A 17,840-nucleotide genomic window follows, 5' to 3' on the forward strand; every position below is an offset into this window, starting at 1 on the left:
GGCACGAGACGTTCGGAATTTGCTGTATAGATTTTGACTATGACCCGACGTAAAATTTCAAAATTAGTGGTTCGGATCACATTAAACAATAAGCTTTGTTTCATATAGCCTTGCTACTGACGCAAAACTGTAATCAATCAAACCAAACAAACTAATTTTATGTATTTCGAACAAACTTGAGTTACAGGATAAATTTGGCTCCCACTGAGTTTTTCTTTTTAATATTCTTAGATATGGGGCGTTCAGAGCACAAGGGATCCAAGTTCATTTTCAGAAAGATTCACATTTGCTCAGCAAATGTAGTATCTTCGTAGCCAAGAGTACGAAATAAATGAAACAAAAAACACGTGAAAAAGTAGGCTAGAGTTTCATAGGATAACCGCTAGACAAGGGCGTTGATGGAACGGGGGAATACGAGGGCTAATTTCCCCCTCCCTGCTTATAAATTTAAGATATTAACATTTTATTGTGTACGTGCGGCGCGGGAAAGATTAACAAGTCAAGCTCCGAATGCCGTAGTCAGTGATGCATAATTACGTTAAATAGATGGAGAGTGTGAAATTTCCATAGTAGGCAGATTTTAAAATCTACCTAAAATGCTTATTACAACCAAGAAAGTACTTATGAGAGTCAATGGCGAGAGAATTCAATAAAAGGGTCGTGATATGAAATAAGTTGAGAATTTATGATCTATATTGAAATATTCTGTACCCAACACAGTGCAGTCTTAACCAGAATAAAGTAAATAAAAAGATCGGTTGCAAGTAAGGAGTAAAAAGTTTTAACAAATAAGTTATTACACGATTTTGAAATATATGTTTAAAATAATGTTTTAAACTGTTCAAAATGTTTAAAACATGTTTTTTTCGTATGTGTTTTAAAACATGTTTAAAACATTTTGAACATCTTTCTCATGTTTTAAACACACGTTTTGTTCTTTTTTTTAAAAAATAAAAACTATTTTTCAACCCTGATTTCACCTAATGAATACGGTAATAAACAAGTTTTTCAGCTTTTTCCCATTATTTTCCTGATGTATTTTTTTTATGTAAGTGTAAATTTATTTGATTCAAGTAATATTGTAGCAATTCCACCCAATAATACCAATAAATGATGTGTTCACCATAAAATATATTTGATATCTGTTTCGCATACCTACTTCTTTTTCTTCTTTTTTTAATAACTTTATAGATATTTTAAAAATCCAATAAGCTGACAGGAAGCTGGAATTCGTATAGCTATGTAAGCCCAGGAGTGAAATTGTTAATATGATATTCGAAAACTTAAAAAGAAGCTGCGATGAATATGGGATGAAAATAAGTGTTGAATAGACCAAATCGACAGTGATTAGAACGAAAGGTTCTGTATCAATTATAGATATAGAAGAGAGGCAAGTTTAACTGTGACTAGTTTTCGGTATAAAACTAGTACAGTGAAACCTCTCAATAGCGGACACCAATGGGACATGAAGTTTTGTCTGTTACTGAGAGGTGTCCGTTATAGAGAGGTTACAGAAATTTAAGTTCTCATAAGGGCACTTGTATGCAGGAATATACAGTAAATACATTATGTATGGGCGTAAATACGTAAAATTCAATATGAAAATAGTCTTATTTAGTACAATTTGAATTACTGAGAGGGATGAAGAAGAAATCCATTTCTATTAAGTCATAGCCTATTATTGCTGGGCAATGTTTAACGAAAAAGGCATGCTTTTCCTCTACAACGGTAATAAAACTCATTAGCAAGTGTTCCTCTAAAAATCCTCAGTGCGATTGCAGAAGAAACATGTGTGTGTGTGTGTTTGTGTACTGGCGCGGCATCTTCTTTGCAGAATGGATGAAAAGGGAAGCTATTGGGGGTGCATATTTATTGACCCAGGCCCAATCACAAAGAATATTCTTTTAGAGAAAATGAAAAAGGAAGCCGGGAAAACTCCAACCCAGACTTTTCCAGTATCATGAGTAATAATAATAATAATAATAATAATAATAATAAATTCTTTTCCAAAAAAGTAAGAGAGGTAGCATTGCTCATTGAAAATGTTATTGTAAAACAAACAATGTTTGTTTTGTTATCTATGAAATTGTCGGTAAAGATGCAAGGTCCAGACGAAAAGGATTACATTTGTTAGGGAAGGGAAGATCTTTCGCATAGAATTCCTGGCCTTACGACTAACCCTGCATGAGTGTTATTGCTTATTGAAAATTTTCTAGGATTTCCGCCAGAAAGCAGTTTATTGCGGAAAAAAATTCAAGTTCAGCTGTTCTGTTTGATGGTTCACCAGGTCTGAACTCATGAGAGATACACTTATGGGGAGAAGACTATCGCAGAACCGAAAACAATTCCTGTCCGTTATAAAGAGGTTATTCAAACATTTGGGGGGAAAAGAACTGTCCGCGTCCGTATCTGAGAGTGTCCGTAAAAGGGAGGGTTTTGTTCCGTAAGATAACATATATTTTTGCCGGGACAAAAAAATCTGTCCGTATTATAGAGGTGTCCGTTATTGAGAGGTGTCCGTTAAGGGAGGTTTCACTGTATTACTAGTAAATACATGACATGCGAATGTAAAATAAAAGCAAAGTTAGGAATGCGAATGAAACTTTTAATAAGGAATTCGTATTTTGTGAATCTTTGAATGAAATGTTAAGAAAAAAGAATGATCAAATGTTGCGTGGCGTATTGTGTTCTAAACAGCAGAAACATGGACACTACACAAAAGTAAGGGAGCACTTACGTGTGCAGATCAATATTGTATTTCAAAAAATATAGATGCAGGAAAAAAGGAAGAAAATTAAGTGGATCGAAATTAAAGTTAATGAGAATTCATAGGTATAGCAGAGGAGAAAAGAGGGCGCGATGGCACATTGGTAGAGCGCTTTCCTCTGGTGCTTCCTTGGTTTGATCCCAGCAAAATAAGTTTGAGAAAATCTTGTTTAATATACCATGATTATGCCCGTTAGGCTAAGGGAGACGATGATTAAAGCAAGTGAATGATGATGGAAGAATTGGTGGAATGAGAAGTGGTAGGAAAGAGAGTATTCTGAGAAAACTCACGAGCACGAAACTGTCCACCGGTTCAGGTGAAGTGGTGAATGTAGAACAAACAAAGTCCATTAATTTCTGTAGGGAATTGAGACAAGGATGAGAAAAACTTCTTCCGCTTCTGGAGAAGTAGTAAATATGGGATAAGCAAGATCCATTAGTTTCTGAAGAGAATGGAGTGTGGGATGGTACTCTATAAGGAAGTTCAAAATAAAGAATTTTACAGTGGCAGACGTTTTTGTTCTTGGCGGGAAATTTAACATAACCGAATTATTAGAAAGACGACATGACGAGGTTAATATGGAGATATCACTGTTTGGAGAGTGATAACAAGAGAGCTTTAGGAAAGTTGCTGAGGAATTATGTGGTAAAGTAAGTTACCACAGCCAATATGTCAATTTGAGACACCCATTTCCAAATTTGATCCCCCCCCCTCCCTCATGTAATCAAGGAGAGTGATTACATGATTGCAGAATAACCAGGTGATATTAAGGCTAGACTTGAGGGATTGAATTTCGGTCAGTTGTAAGGGGAGGAAACTAGGCAAAAGGAAGTAGTTGCTATTTGGAATGTAAAATGAAAATAATGGAAGATCATGGCCAAAGGTAAGAATAGTAAGATAAATTCAGGTGGGTGTTTATTTCAGTCTTCTATTACGAGATGAGAAGTTTCTAAACTTGAATATTATGAAATTAGCGATACTGGAAAGTGAAGGGTATTTTTAAGATGGATATTGAATTTCGCTGAAAATGGTTTTGGCTTGAGATGTGTGGATTTGTGAAGTTAATGTGGTAAAGTGAACAACAGTAGATTGGCAAGAAGATGACAGAATGGATAGTGAAAGAGAAACCAAAAAGTAACATTGTCGTAACCTTTGAGAGTCTATTATAGAGATAAGTAGCATTAAAAATAGTTAATATGAGCAAGAATACCGCTGCATTTGAATAGTAACGGAAAAGTCAGAGTTGCACTGTTGACAGCAGTATTCATTTACTACATAGAGCTTATATCGCTTCTTAGTAGCCAGTTGATTCATTCACACTTATTTAGACATACTTCTGCTATATATAGTTCAAACAAGTGCTTTCCTCTTTAAGGAAATTCCACGATTCTAAAAATTATGTAGGAAATTATTAGTCTACGATGGTGACATCCTATTTCAACACAACAGCTAATATATTTGAAAGAAGTTAGTTTCAAAGTATATTTTTCGATGATACCAATGCTCTGTAGCTCAAAAGCGACGTGTTACTGTACTTATATATATATAAATCTACTGCTGGGTATCATAAAGCTAAACTAATAATCAAATTAGATACAGGCCTCCTTTAGTGTTCCTCACTGGAAAGGTCCACTGAATTCGCGAACATACAAGGCTGAAACGAGAGACCCGAAAAGGGTGAAGTTAGACCTTAATGCAAGCTCATGATTCTGTTCAGTAAAGAAAAAGTTCACTTCATATGTCGCGAAAGCAAAACGGTCTCATATTTTTGGGCAGGAAATTACGGCAGAAACTTCGGCCTGGATTCAGATTTGCATGGTATAATAATAATTATTATTATTGTGGTTAATACTGTATTATCGCATATTCACTGTTTTGCATGGACATAAAAATAAACAATTTTTGTGTATCTTAAATAAGTGTGGTGAAAAAAGGTAAAGTAGAGGAAAAGTAATGACATATTTTTTCTTTTTCTTAAAAAATCTAACTTTGTTATTCTACAAACTGTTTACAAGTAGTCCTCAATATGAACCTTAATTTTTTATGACAAAAATGCAATAACTTAATTTCACACAAATATTCATCCTCCCAACTCATATTGTACCCAAATGCTACGGAGATCCAATTTTATTTTCATTTTCTAAACGTTCTAAACTGAATACCACTTTTCTTCCACCATTTCAATGAAGAACAAGAAAACGTAACAAAATTAATTTTTCTGGGTTAATGCTATGGACGAACTAGATAACCGTTAACAGACAACTATTAAACAACTACTGAAAGAAAGAAGGAAAGAAGAGAGCATACTATAAGGTTTCGTAATTATGGTAGTGGTCTAGTTTCCGATAAACAAGGAAGAAGGGGGGGGGGGAACACAAGCTCAGTGATAGAGGCCCTTATCTCTGGTGCGTGGGGTCCCCGACCACCGACCAAGTAAGTTTGTGGTGGACAACGTCATGTCCGAGGTCTTCTCGGGGTACTCCCACTTCTTCCCACAATTCCATTCCACCAATTTTTCCATCATCACTCACTTGCCTTGATCATCGTTTCCTTTAGCCTAAAGGGCATAATGGTGGGACGTTAAACTGAAATATTTCATTTCATTTTTTTTTTTTCTGAAAAACAAACGGAGGTGTTGCATCTCAAGAGCTCATTGAGGTGTTTTATTTCCAGGAGGAATAAGGTGTAAGTGCGTATTGTCTCTTTGTCCTCAATCCTACGGCTAGTTTTTGTTATTGATTTGTGCTATTGAGAACCTGAAAAACATTTGGAAAGAAACGTCAGATTTTGAAAGAGACATTTATCACTGAATGTCAACTATGTGTGAGGTCGAAAGAAAACCATTCTATCATGAAGGAAAGACAATAATACACTTTATTCCAAAAATATGCATACGTCTAAAACACTAAAAATATCTAAATGGGTCTATACAATGAATTATTTATCAACAGAAAATAGTGACAACCTGATTACACACTAATGAATAAAAGGTACTCAATAGGCTCTTTCGCTAAACTGTTCATCAGGTAGTAGAAGTAAGAAGAAAACAAAATAAAAATTAAAGAACAGTAAAATAATGTGAATCATCTAGGGGGATGCCATGATATAATTCTGAGTTGATAGTGATACGAGGTTGAAAGTAGATAAAAACTAGTGGGATGAGTCGGTAAGAACGCAAAAAAGTGAAGGTACAATAAAAAAGGAGAAAAGAATAAAAAAATAAGTTTGGGCCGTTGGACTATATTAGGGAAATATGTGTTAGTCGAACTCCAAGAAATGGTTAATGTAATGAGAGGAGCATTTGTTGTTCCAGTTGCCCCATAATAGTAAGCCTATGAAGGTGCTATGTGAGTGCCCATTAAGGATATGACTTTTTAACTTTTTACAAAATTTTAATTTTCCTGATGTTGTACTTAAGGAACTTTTGCCTCTATATTAGTTCTCTGGTGTTATTTTTGTTCGGGATTGGAAAAACGTCCTGCACCTAATCTATTGTCATATGCGAGGTAAATGAGAAAACAATATATGATAAGAATTTTTGATTCGCAAAACATGATAATGAAAAGAAGTCTGGCATCTAGGAAAGGTTTAATAGACATTTGTATAATACAAGTTGTGGTAGTGTAATCTATTTATCGTATATTTAGAATCAAAATGTACAAATCTTTGTCTCCACATGGACCTATTAGACACGCAGAAACTCAAAGATTCCTATGTAATTAGCACATTGTGTTTTGTTGTAAGTCATAAATAAGTAACATAGATACAAGTTATTTTCCAATTTTTAATTTACACTATGCACATTAAACACTTTTGCAAATCACTTTTATTGTGTTGCGAGCCTAGTAAGTTGATTTGCCTATGATATAACTAGTATTGTTTGCTTTTATATGTATTTGCAACAGTGCTTCCCTCAATCGTCTTTCTAATTGCGATCTGTTCGATTTTGAGATTGAAAACTGTCATTCAAAACCAAAAGATCAAAATCAGCAGTTGAATCAACTGGAAAAAAGTGGACACAGAATTTAACAACATTTTGAAAACGCCGTCCCAGCATACCAGAAATGAAAACGGTCATGAGTGAAATATGTAAAATGCCTACAAACAGAGACATAGTTGGTAGATATTTGGAGTTGTACGATGAACTGAAAGGGTAGTTGGACAGAATAAAGAAGATCTCTCAAGAACTGTGTAGACTTCGGGAGAAACTGAACTTTCCTTTGCTTTCTATGCAGCAAATTTCAGCAAAAGTTGACAAGCTGTTTGTAAAATATAGAAAAAGGAGGAATGAGGTATTTGAAAAATCTCTCACTACTGTCTTCGATATTACAAAAGTAAAAGGAAACTTGTTTTGTAGTAAAGACAAAGAACTATAGAAAACAACTTGAATCTGGAGGCCGAGTCGGATACACTACAGAAAAAGTTGCCTCTATATCAACGATACATCCTTCAAAAAGGCGAAGTAGCTCAATTGGTCCGTGTTGTGACGTGTAGTCACATTAAAAAGTGGAAGTTTAAAAAAAAAAAAAAAAAGTTTGTGAATCTTATTGCAAGTGGTAATGTTTTGCTTATTCAATAAGAGATGGCAGCAGTAGTAGTCTCACTGCTTGGTGTTCTTGACCACGCCTTCTCTTCCCCGCGGCTTTCGAGTGCCGTACCTGTTGTTTGTTCATAAGGGAAAGTAACATCTGATAGAAGCAGATGGGTCTTCTGTTACGTGTTTTTCGTTACACGAAGTGTGATTTTGGCTTCCGTCATGCTGTGTGTGTGAGTGCTAAGTTAAAACGGAAAGAAGAAAAATGGAGTGCATAAAATTGTAACACGTAACTAAAAATCTAAATTAGTTTGAAACTAAATACGTTGAAATTACTTCTTTTTAACAAAAATTCTTTAAATGGCTTTCTGCAATTAGGTTAAACAAAAGGATTAATTTGACAAGACCGATTTAAAAGGATGATTTTTGTACTAGAATGAAACTTGCTTAGTGAAATTAATGCAATTTAAATATTCGAGAGTAAAAAATCAGGTGCTTAATTTTGCCGTTATAAACTATTAGGTAAAATTGATAAGGATAATAGAAAGATAAAGACATAGGTAATGTTGTTCGACTCACGTTGAAGAACGAGTATTTTCTTGTTAAACTTAGTTGTTTTCATTCCCTTTTTGCAATTTTGTGCGTAAAAATTTTTCAAAGCTGTTTAAGATTTTTAAAAAGTGAATTATTATTCCTTAAAACTAATACGTCTTTTCATTAAAACCAGATTAAATATAGAACTAAAAACTTCAAAAAACGGTAAAAATGGTAAAGAAGGGAGTAATTGACTGTAGTTAAAAACGGTTAGAAAATACAAGAAATTCTTTCTTCAGATAAAGGGGAAATTAAACTTAGGTTTTGTTGTTTGGGTAAGAAATTAAACTTGTTGAGAAACATAAAATTACTTGAAATACAGTTATTAAAACCCGGTTCACTTGACTTAATTAAAATGAGTCGTGTACAATTGATCCTTAAAAATTATTAATTGCGTTGAAACTTCTGAATTAAAAGATATACTTAAATAATTGTGTGAAAGAGTTGAATGTTTGTTGGGTCAAAATAGGCAATCCATTTCTTCTATTACACGGAAGTAAGTACGTAACTGCTGAGTTTTGGTAAGTATTGATTTTTATAATATTTTTGTAGATATTAGTTGGATGTACACTGCACTGAATGTTGAATGAAAGTGATTATAACTTAAGCGATAAAAGTACTTTAAAAATTAAAAACTGAGTGAATGAGTTCCGAACTAAAGATTGTTATAGTTAATATTTTTGGAATTTGAAGCAACGGTAATAGTGGAACTTTACCATTTGCAATTTGATATATTACTGCATTAAAAATTTGTTTTTGAAAGATAATTAACCTTACTAGAAGTCTTCTCTCCTCCTTCAAAATAACTTTGATAAATTATAATAAATTGTTTGAAATTTAAAGGCTCTTTTGATTATTTCAAGAAATTACTCTTTTTATTAGATAAGGTTAAATTGTGCAGTGCACATAAGTGAATGTGATGTGTGGGAGCTATTGGATATTTTCTTGTGTTTTTCTTTTCCAGGATGAATTGCACTTTTTGCGTTTAGGTCTTGAAATATGCCTTGCATATAAGACGGTTGGCAATAAAACCTTTATGCTCTTTAGTTGCGAGGAAAAATAAGTTCAGTTATTTTACAAAACGCGTTTGCGCATTACATTTAACAGAACCGGTGAATTCCTCATGTATGCGACAGTGTACAAGCCAAGTACAACATGTGAGTGCCAGTGATACTGAAGAAGATAAGGTCAGCAGTGACTCTGAATATTCAGAAGAGCTTCCCCCTATGAAACGGAAGTATCAAGTAGCAAAATCTGCAGCCAAGCTCGTGTCAAAACTGGCTCTGTCTACAAGAAATGCAGCGAAAGTTCTTCAGAACTTGGCGGAGGAAGAAATAAATGTACCCACACCTTCACAATCGGGGATTTGGCGTCGAGTGATCAAGGAAGCTGAAGAAATGAAGAACCGGCTGAAAGAAATTATCGGTGAAGAGGAATTCTGCTTGCATTTTGATGGGAAGAGAATTGGAAATAAAGATTATCAAGTAGTCTGCAGAATTGTGTAAGAAGTCTTCGCCTTGGAGTTTTGGTTTGTGAAAGCGGATCCGTCGAGGACATCTATATCTTACTGCAAGCCTTGTTGGATAAATATAATGCATGGAGTAGTATTAAAATGATCATTTCTGACACCACAGCAGTGAATATATTGCACAAAAGTGTTGTTGTTGTTAGACTTCAGAGCCATTTTAAACAAATGGGTCTCGATGAGCCTCAGCTTATAGGATATCAACACTATATTCTTGACCTGGTTCTGCGACACTGGATGGATTCAGTGTTCCCAACAAAATCACAGTCACCCAGCTTCAACTATCAATTCATTGAAGATGTTTTGGCTGGGTATGAGGACTTACAAGAAGACTATTCTGGCACAGGAAAGGTACCGCTACGTGAAAACCCAGGTGGAGAAATTATTTCCGGTTTCTATTTGAACTTTGTGAAGGATATAATTTCTACCGGAAGGAGAACAAGTGGCCTTATTTGAACTGGCAGAAGTTACCTTCCTTCAACAATGCTAGGTGGAATTCACGTGCAATCTATGCACTGGTTGCCTTTTTTCTCCCCTTCTAAAATGGAGAGATCAGCTACAATGTACTTGCGACTTCATCGCAACTATATGGGCAAAGGTATGGTTTTTAAATTAATACTATACAGAGGATACATACAATGAAGTGCATGCTGCTATCTCCGACCTAAAGTGTTCTAAACCTTTAAAGTGCTTTTCCGCTAACTGGGTAAAAGAACGTTCTGTGATGGATGTGCCTCGCTCAAATATGATGGACAAGCGAGCTGTGAGAGTGATGAAAGATCTTCACAACACTTGTAAAAGTGACAAAAATCTCAACATCAAGTTCATTAACAGTAATTCTCAAATTTAAAACCCTTTTGCTAATATACTGTATAGAATATTCAGTGCCAAATGCAGATTGTGTAAGTAGACGAATTTTCTTTTAATGCTAAAACAACATCAATGTAGGTGCGGGAAGTTTTTTCCACAATTAAACAAAATCAAAGACATTTTTGAGGTTTGCAGCCAAATGTTCATTGTTTGCCACCCCAGGCTTTTCAATTTGAAAAAAGTCATATACCTAGTGCCCATAGAGTGTCCATAATAGTAGGTGTATGAGAATGCTATGCGAGTGCCCATATTGGTAGGGTATAAGGGTGCTGTGGGATTGATCATAGTAGTGTCCTTGTTTTAAAATAGCATTTTAAAATATGAAATTGTTCATGATTAAGACAAACTGGGCAAGTTGAATTAGGAACTTACACTGGGAATAAGTGTGATGTTGGCACATAATGAAGGTTAGGATGGCTTCGGGAGGCAGAGGTTCGGTGGTCGAATAAATAGTGAATAGAAAGTGAACTATGATCTTGAAGTATGATTGGAGAGCTTATGTGTGGATTGGAGGTGGTATGCGAGGAGAGCATGATGCATTCAGTGAGGATACCAATACGAGAAATAATGGATTTTCTTGAGTTGATGGAGTTTAGGCAGAATTTGGGGGTTGGTGTAAGATGGTGGCTTGAAATAGATCCTTTAGTGGATCATGGTCTGTTATGCAAATTTGGATTTTACCCTTTATAAACCCTGGAGCCGCGGTGGCTCAGTGGTAGAGCGCTCACCTCTGGTGCTTGGGGTCCCGGGTTCAAACCCTGCTCGCGTCAAGTGAACTTTGTGGTGGACAAACACCGTGTGTGGGGGTTTCCTCGGGGTTCCCGTTTCCTCCCACCATTTCATTCATTTCTCATCACCGTCTCCTTTAGCCTAGCCGGTATAACCTTGGGACGTAAAACTCAAAAATTTCATTTTCCTTTATATTTGTTTTATTTCTAAACAAATGCTCACTTTCATTTTTTTTCTCAAATACCCTCCAAGCATACCATACTATTACAGGGAAATGTTAGTGCTGCGGTCAGACTACCATAATCATCCGCTCAGGAAGTAGGGGCTCCATCACAGTGGTCATGAATTAGACTACTGATTCAAAACCCTGCAACAATCTTCCAATTGCATCCATCAATTATATCTCTGAAGAATTACTTCTTATATCTCTGGAGCTTCCTTTATATTTCTTTTACCTTACCTATTGATCTAGTAGTTAGTGCGCTAGCCTTTGGGGGTCAAAATTCTGGATGCGATTCCCGGTGGGAAAGTTGAGTTGAGTTGATTTTGAGTTTAACGTCCCTTTCAGCAGCGAGGCTATATGAGATGGAACCAACTGATTAATGTAAAATCCGAACCATATGAGCTTCCGCCGGGAATCGAAGCCGGGTCTCGGTGAGAAAGTCTTGAAATTTGAACTCATTACGGTGGTTCGAATTTGATCTTAAGCTGTAGATTCATGTTTTATGTTGCTTCTGTACTGAAAACGAACATTGAATTTCAACTAGCCTAGTATACATTTTTCCTCCTTGTTTAATGAAGCAACAGTGGAAGTACTGGAAGTACTTACAACATAGGTTTTTTTTTTTTTTTTTTAGTTCTTCTTTATCTGTATTTATGAGTGTTTTGACTAATTGTCGATTGCTTTAATTATTTGTGCAAAATAAGTTTGTTTCAATTCTCTCTTCAGGATTCCTTTGTTCAACCATAATTTTATTTTCATCTGTAAATTATACTACTTGTTATTCAACTATCTCTGTTCGTTTTCAATATGAATTATTTTGTTTTCGGGAGGGAACAGCGCATCCATATTAAACTCACAGCCATGGTAATATGCATGATTTCTTTCTATATGTCTTTTCATGAGACGCCTGAACAACAATTTCTAAACTCTGCACTACTGAACCTATCTATGGCTAAGATTCCTTAATGGTAGTTTTATAATATATCTGAACAGTTATCTAAACAGTTCCTACGATATCTAAACAGTAAAATCTGTTAAACTATCCTGAACCTTTTCTAGACACACCACAATGTTACTAGATATGACCGTCAGATTCAAATGTGAACACCTCGAAACTTATGTACACTTTAAACCACTAACAGTATATAATGTCTACAACTCAAAAGCTGCGAGGGAATTTATATAGTAATGGTACGTTCCAGAATCGGAATCCAATTACCACAAGGTAAAACATTCCTTGACCCAGAGTTCGGTACACCATTCAAGTCTAGGAAATGGTAAATCAACCAGTACAGATAAATTAAAATTACAAAATGACAAACATTTGAACCTGAAAAACACCTGAAGGGAAACGTCAGGTTTTGAAAGGAAAAAATCTTTTAAGTTTTACGTCCCACGATTATGCCGGTTAGGCTAAAGAAGACGGTGATGATGAGAGATGAGTGAAATGGTGGAATGAAGAAAGTGGGAGGAAACGGGAGAACCCCGAGAAAAACCACGAGAACGGTGTTTGTCCACTACAAAGTCCACACGGTGCGAGCTGGGATCGAACCCGGGATCCCAAGCACCGGAGGTGAACGCTCTACCACTGAGCCACCGCACCCCCGTTTTGAAAGGAACATTCGTCACTGAATTTCAACTGTATTTGAGATTGAAAGAAAACCATTCTATGACGGAAAGACAAGATTACATTTTGTTCCAAAAATATATATATAGGGCACATCTAAAACTTTCAAAAGGTATCTAAATGAATCTATAGAATGACTTATTTATTAACAAAAAATAATGAAAACCTAATTACACATTATTGAAAAAAAAAAAAAAAAAAGGTACACAATAGGCTCTTTCGCTAAGTCGTTCACCAGAAGGGAGAAGTAGGAAGAAAAGAGAAGAGAAATTAAAGAACAGTAAAATAATGTGAAACCACCACGATAGAATCCTCAGTTGAAAGTGCTACGAGCTAGTACTATCAGATAGTAGATAGAAACTAGTGAGACGGATGAATCGGTAAGAATGCAAAAAGAGCGAAACAAGAGTAAATAAAAATAAAGAAATTAATAAAAGAAATAAGTTTGGACCGTTGAACTATATTAGGAAAATGTGTATGGATCGAAGGCCAAGAAATGGGAGAAGAGAATGAATAACAAAAGGGAAGAACAGAACACGACACCGGTAAGTACCGGGTTCGATTCTATTTTACGTCTCTGAATAACCTCGGGGTGCAAGATGAAGGAAACTACACTACATTTCTAACCTGAAACAAGAATGCACTAACATGCGAAAGAAACAGTAATGATTATTTCATTGACATTAATGATTAAAAAGAATATTTATCGGAAACATTTGACGTCTATCAACGCCAAACGTAATTTCAACACTTCTTTAAGAGCACTAGTAAGAACACATTGATAATCAATAAAATGTGATATTGGAATATTAAAAAAAGAAAGAATTTTAAAAGATCACATTATATATACATAAATATATAATACTAAAATGGCTCGTGAATAAAACCAAATAGATTGGGAGGGAGAGACTTTTCTCTCCAATTCCTCTTTACCTGCAAATTCTAAACATAATTGAAATTTAAAAGCTTCCGGAATCTCATCATTATATCAATATCTCTTGTACACAATAAACAAATAATGACGTTGCATAGGATTTCTTGTATACTTTGGTGGATAATTCTATGCCCATTCTAAAAATGTTGCTTAGTTATTTAGCATGAGCACATCATAAATTGGAGTTATTGTCATATCATCATCAAGATTTTATAGTCATACAACATCTGATTGTCAAGATTATATTCATTAGGTGTTGTTGGCATTAATGTAGGAATTAGATGCATGTTTGTAGGAATACTAATCGGATAACTCATTATCTTGAATTTTTATATTGAAGCAAGTGATACTTCTTGAAGCGGATAATTGTCCATGGTGATATCACGATCATGGAAAGAAAGAAAATATTATTAAAATAGTTAAATTAAAATAAAGATAACGGAAAAGTAAAGAAATTAATATCAAAAGGGAATGAAGTAGAAATAATGAGAAATGATAGTATTGTTATTATAAAGTAAAATAATGTGAAAAGATAACATTGTTCTAATAAAAGAAAAGAAAAGGAAAACAGGAAATGGTGAAGATACTAAAATAAATAGAATTAAGGAGACGATATTTACCTAATGCCTGAATATATCGTCTTCTTCGTCAACTGCGGAGTAGTTATCACCTACGAGAAAACCTGTAAAAGAAAGAAAATGGGCCAATCACTGTTCAACAAATTTTGATCGAAAGTATGTAAATTCTTTGAAATTGCGATTTTTACATTCATTTAAGCATAATATGAAAGGAAATGATAATAGAAGAATTTTCTTAGCTCAGGTTGTGAAAAAAGAACGCCCTTGTACAGCAGTAGTTGTATATATACAAATGTATTAATATTTATAGAACATTTAAGCAAAATCCTTGTAAAAACCTACATTTCACTTTTTTTTTATCTATTTCACTGTGATTTGATAAGCTGGGGAGTTAAGAAGTACCCTAACCTATAGCTTTCTATACCCTTGTACTTCCTTTTACAAAATTGCGCAAATACCAGTTTCACAGCGATACAGAAAATAAAGTAACCGTGGTCAAGTTAAACATTAACAAGTCCGTAATAAAAATCAGTATTAACATCAAAACATGAAAAATATGTACAAATACCTTTTTGTGCAAGAACTACACTGCAATGTAGACAAAAGTTTCAAGTGATCCCTTGTACAGGATTATGTTTATTTTATTTTGAGCGTCTTCGCTTGGCTTGCCTTTTGTAGGTTACATCTGGAGCATCCCTTGTAATAGTCCAACACTAGTCGGCCAATATGTTAGAACTCCACTTTCCCTCATATCTCTTCTCCATGGCTGCAATATCTTGATGGAAACGCTCACAATGTTCGTCACTTACTGCTCCACAATCTTCGGGAAAGAAGTCTAGATGTGAATGAAGAAAGTGGAGTTTCAGAGACATATTGCAACCAAGATTTTCGTAGCACAATAACAACTTTGCTACCAGTTGTTTGTAATTTGTTGCTCGGTGTCTTCCCAAGAACTGTGAACAAACACTCTTCAAGCTTTCCCACGCAGCTTTCTCCTCACCTTGGAGAATTTTGTCGAACTTGTGATCTTTGAATAGTTCCCTAATCTGTGGCCCTATGAAAACACCCCCTTTAACTTTGGCATCACTTAATCGAGGAAATTGTCCTCTTAGGTACTTATAGGCCTCATCCTCTTGGTTCATGCTCTTAACAAAACTTTTCATAAGACCTAATTTAATATGTAGAGGGGGAAGCAAAATTCGGTTACGATCTGCCAGTGGTTCATGCTGCACATTTTTCACTCCCGGCTGAAGAGTTTCTCTGGTACTCCAATCACTTTTGCGGTAATGAGATCCACGATCTCTACTGTCCCATTCACATATAAAGCAACAATACTTTGTATACCCTAACTGCATACCTAGCAACAGTGCTATTACTTTAAGGTCACCACAAATGAGCCACTGAAAATCGTAATATTTAATGACTTGAAGTAAAAGTTTCAAGTTTTCATAAGATTCCTTCATATGAACTGCGTAACCTACAGGAATTGAAGGAAGTTCATTTCCAATATGTAAAAGCACTACCTTTAAACTCACCTTGGACGAATCTATAAAGAGCCTTCACTGCGTAGGTTCGTAATTAATTTTAAGTGCCCTCATGAGACCATTTACATCTGTACATGCCACAAGTGTGTCTTCCATAGTAAAAAATGAAGTGAACATCATCTCCCTATTCCGATACACTGAAATATTTACTTTTTCCTGCAATAAATTCCATTGCTTTAAGCGTGACGCTAAAATTTCGGCTTTGCTTTTCGAGAGGTCTAAGTCTCTGATTAGATCACTTAGTTCCTCTTGAGTAAGTCTATGCGGTTCACATGGAGGTTCTTCTACAACAAACGTAGGGTCCTTCGAAGTACTTGATTCAGGAGCTTCAACTTCTTGATCATCATCAGAAAAAAGATCGTATTCTTTAGGTGGGTCAGGAACAGGTAGTCCTTCTCCATGTGGAACAGGGCGCATAGCAGAAGGAATGTTAGGATAGATCAAGGCCCGCTTCTTCTTCGTGGAAATTTCCTTCTTGACGGAAGAAACCATACAAAAATAACAGTCTCTGATGTGGTCGCTTGGCTCCCTCCAAATCATGGGCACTGCAAAAGGCATTGAGCGCCCCTTCCCATTAATCCAATTTCTTAGATTGCTGGCACAAGTGTTACACACAATGTGGGGTGCCCAAGATTTATCTTGGTCTCCAATTTTACAACCAAAGTAATATTGATAGGCTTTTCTTATTAGTGGTGTTATAGTCTGCTTTTGTGAGGAAAATGTCACTTCCCCACACACGTAGCAGAAGCTATCCGCACTGTTTACACAATTTCGCGGCATTTTTGTTTATTGAAATCCTCAAAATGTCACTTGAAATAGTTCCGACAACTATTTAAAAATATACATTCGAAATACCAGTATTTTTGCGTACTTGTAGTTGTATTTTTATGTCCTGCACTACACAAACGGGGCCCCCAAAACGCTGATAACTGCACTAAACCTGTCTTTTCTAACAATAGCAGAACACTACTGAGATAAGGAACACAATGAAGCCAAGCGTTCATATAGTTTCTCCAGTGTTGCCGGATCAGTGTAACATATTACCCCAAACGAAGCGAATATGTTTATTTCTAAAGCGTTATTATTAGACATGCCTGTAAAACGAAAAGTAGAGCTAATATTCGAAAATAACTTTCAAATTCGTGATCAGCACCACAAAATCAATAAGAATTAGCTGATTTTGTTCAATTTACATTTTCTTTGTTGAACAGTGTAACCTTAAATGTAAAATATATAAAACCATATATGTAATTCTACGTTCTATTTCTAAACTTTAATTTACAACTACGTTTAAACTCGTGCTGCTAATAACGAAACTGAAACTATCTATCTATCTATGTCTATATCTATATCTATATCTATATCTATATCTATATCTATATCTATATCTATATCTATATCTATATCTATATCTATGTCTATATCTATATCTATATTTATATCTATATCTATATCTATATCTATATCTATATCTATATCTATATTTATATCTATGTCTATATCTATATCTATGTCTATATATACACACATATAAGGAATGGCAATTATAAAACCTTATATCAACAGCAACGTCAAAGGATTTCATGAAATATTCTAAAGCTATTTATTTGTATGAAGTCATATATACGAGAATTCATCAATAAATACACACTCGCCGAAATGTTGAAATGTCGATCTTACGCGAATCTTTTCAGTATATTGTAGATTCTTAAGCACGTGTGACAATTTTTTTTTTGCAATATACAATTTGATAGGAATCTTGAGATTCAAGTTTTTTTTTTTTTTTTTTTTTTTTTTCTATTTGGATACGTGTATGACCTTACTGTTACGTTATGGACCAATCAATTATCTTCCTGACATTGTGATTATATTTCTTTTATGATGACTCTTACTAACATCGTCATTCTATTTCCTT

The 17,840-nt window shown here is 34.9% G+C and overlaps 1 long non-coding RNA gene across 1 annotated transcript in view; it reads right to left on the minus strand.

Annotated features, from left to right (window-relative positions):
• The window catches only part of LOC145666988 (uncharacterized), a 101,526-nt gene that overhangs the window by 51,110 nt on the left and 32,576 nt on the right, over positions 1-17,840 (minus strand). The window contains exon 2 of the long non-coding RNA XR_014127847.1: positions 14,424-14,485. This is a non-coding gene — a long non-coding RNA (uncharacterized LOC145666988). The remainder of the gene's footprint in view (positions 1-14,423; positions 14,486-17,840) is intronic.

This window comes from Thermobia domestica, chromosome 1 (assembly GCF_964235325.1).
Source record: "Thermobia domestica chromosome 1, izTheDome1.hap1.1, whole genome shotgun sequence".
NCBI lineage: Eukaryota > Metazoa > Arthropoda > Insecta > Zygentoma > Lepismatidae > Thermobia > Thermobia domestica.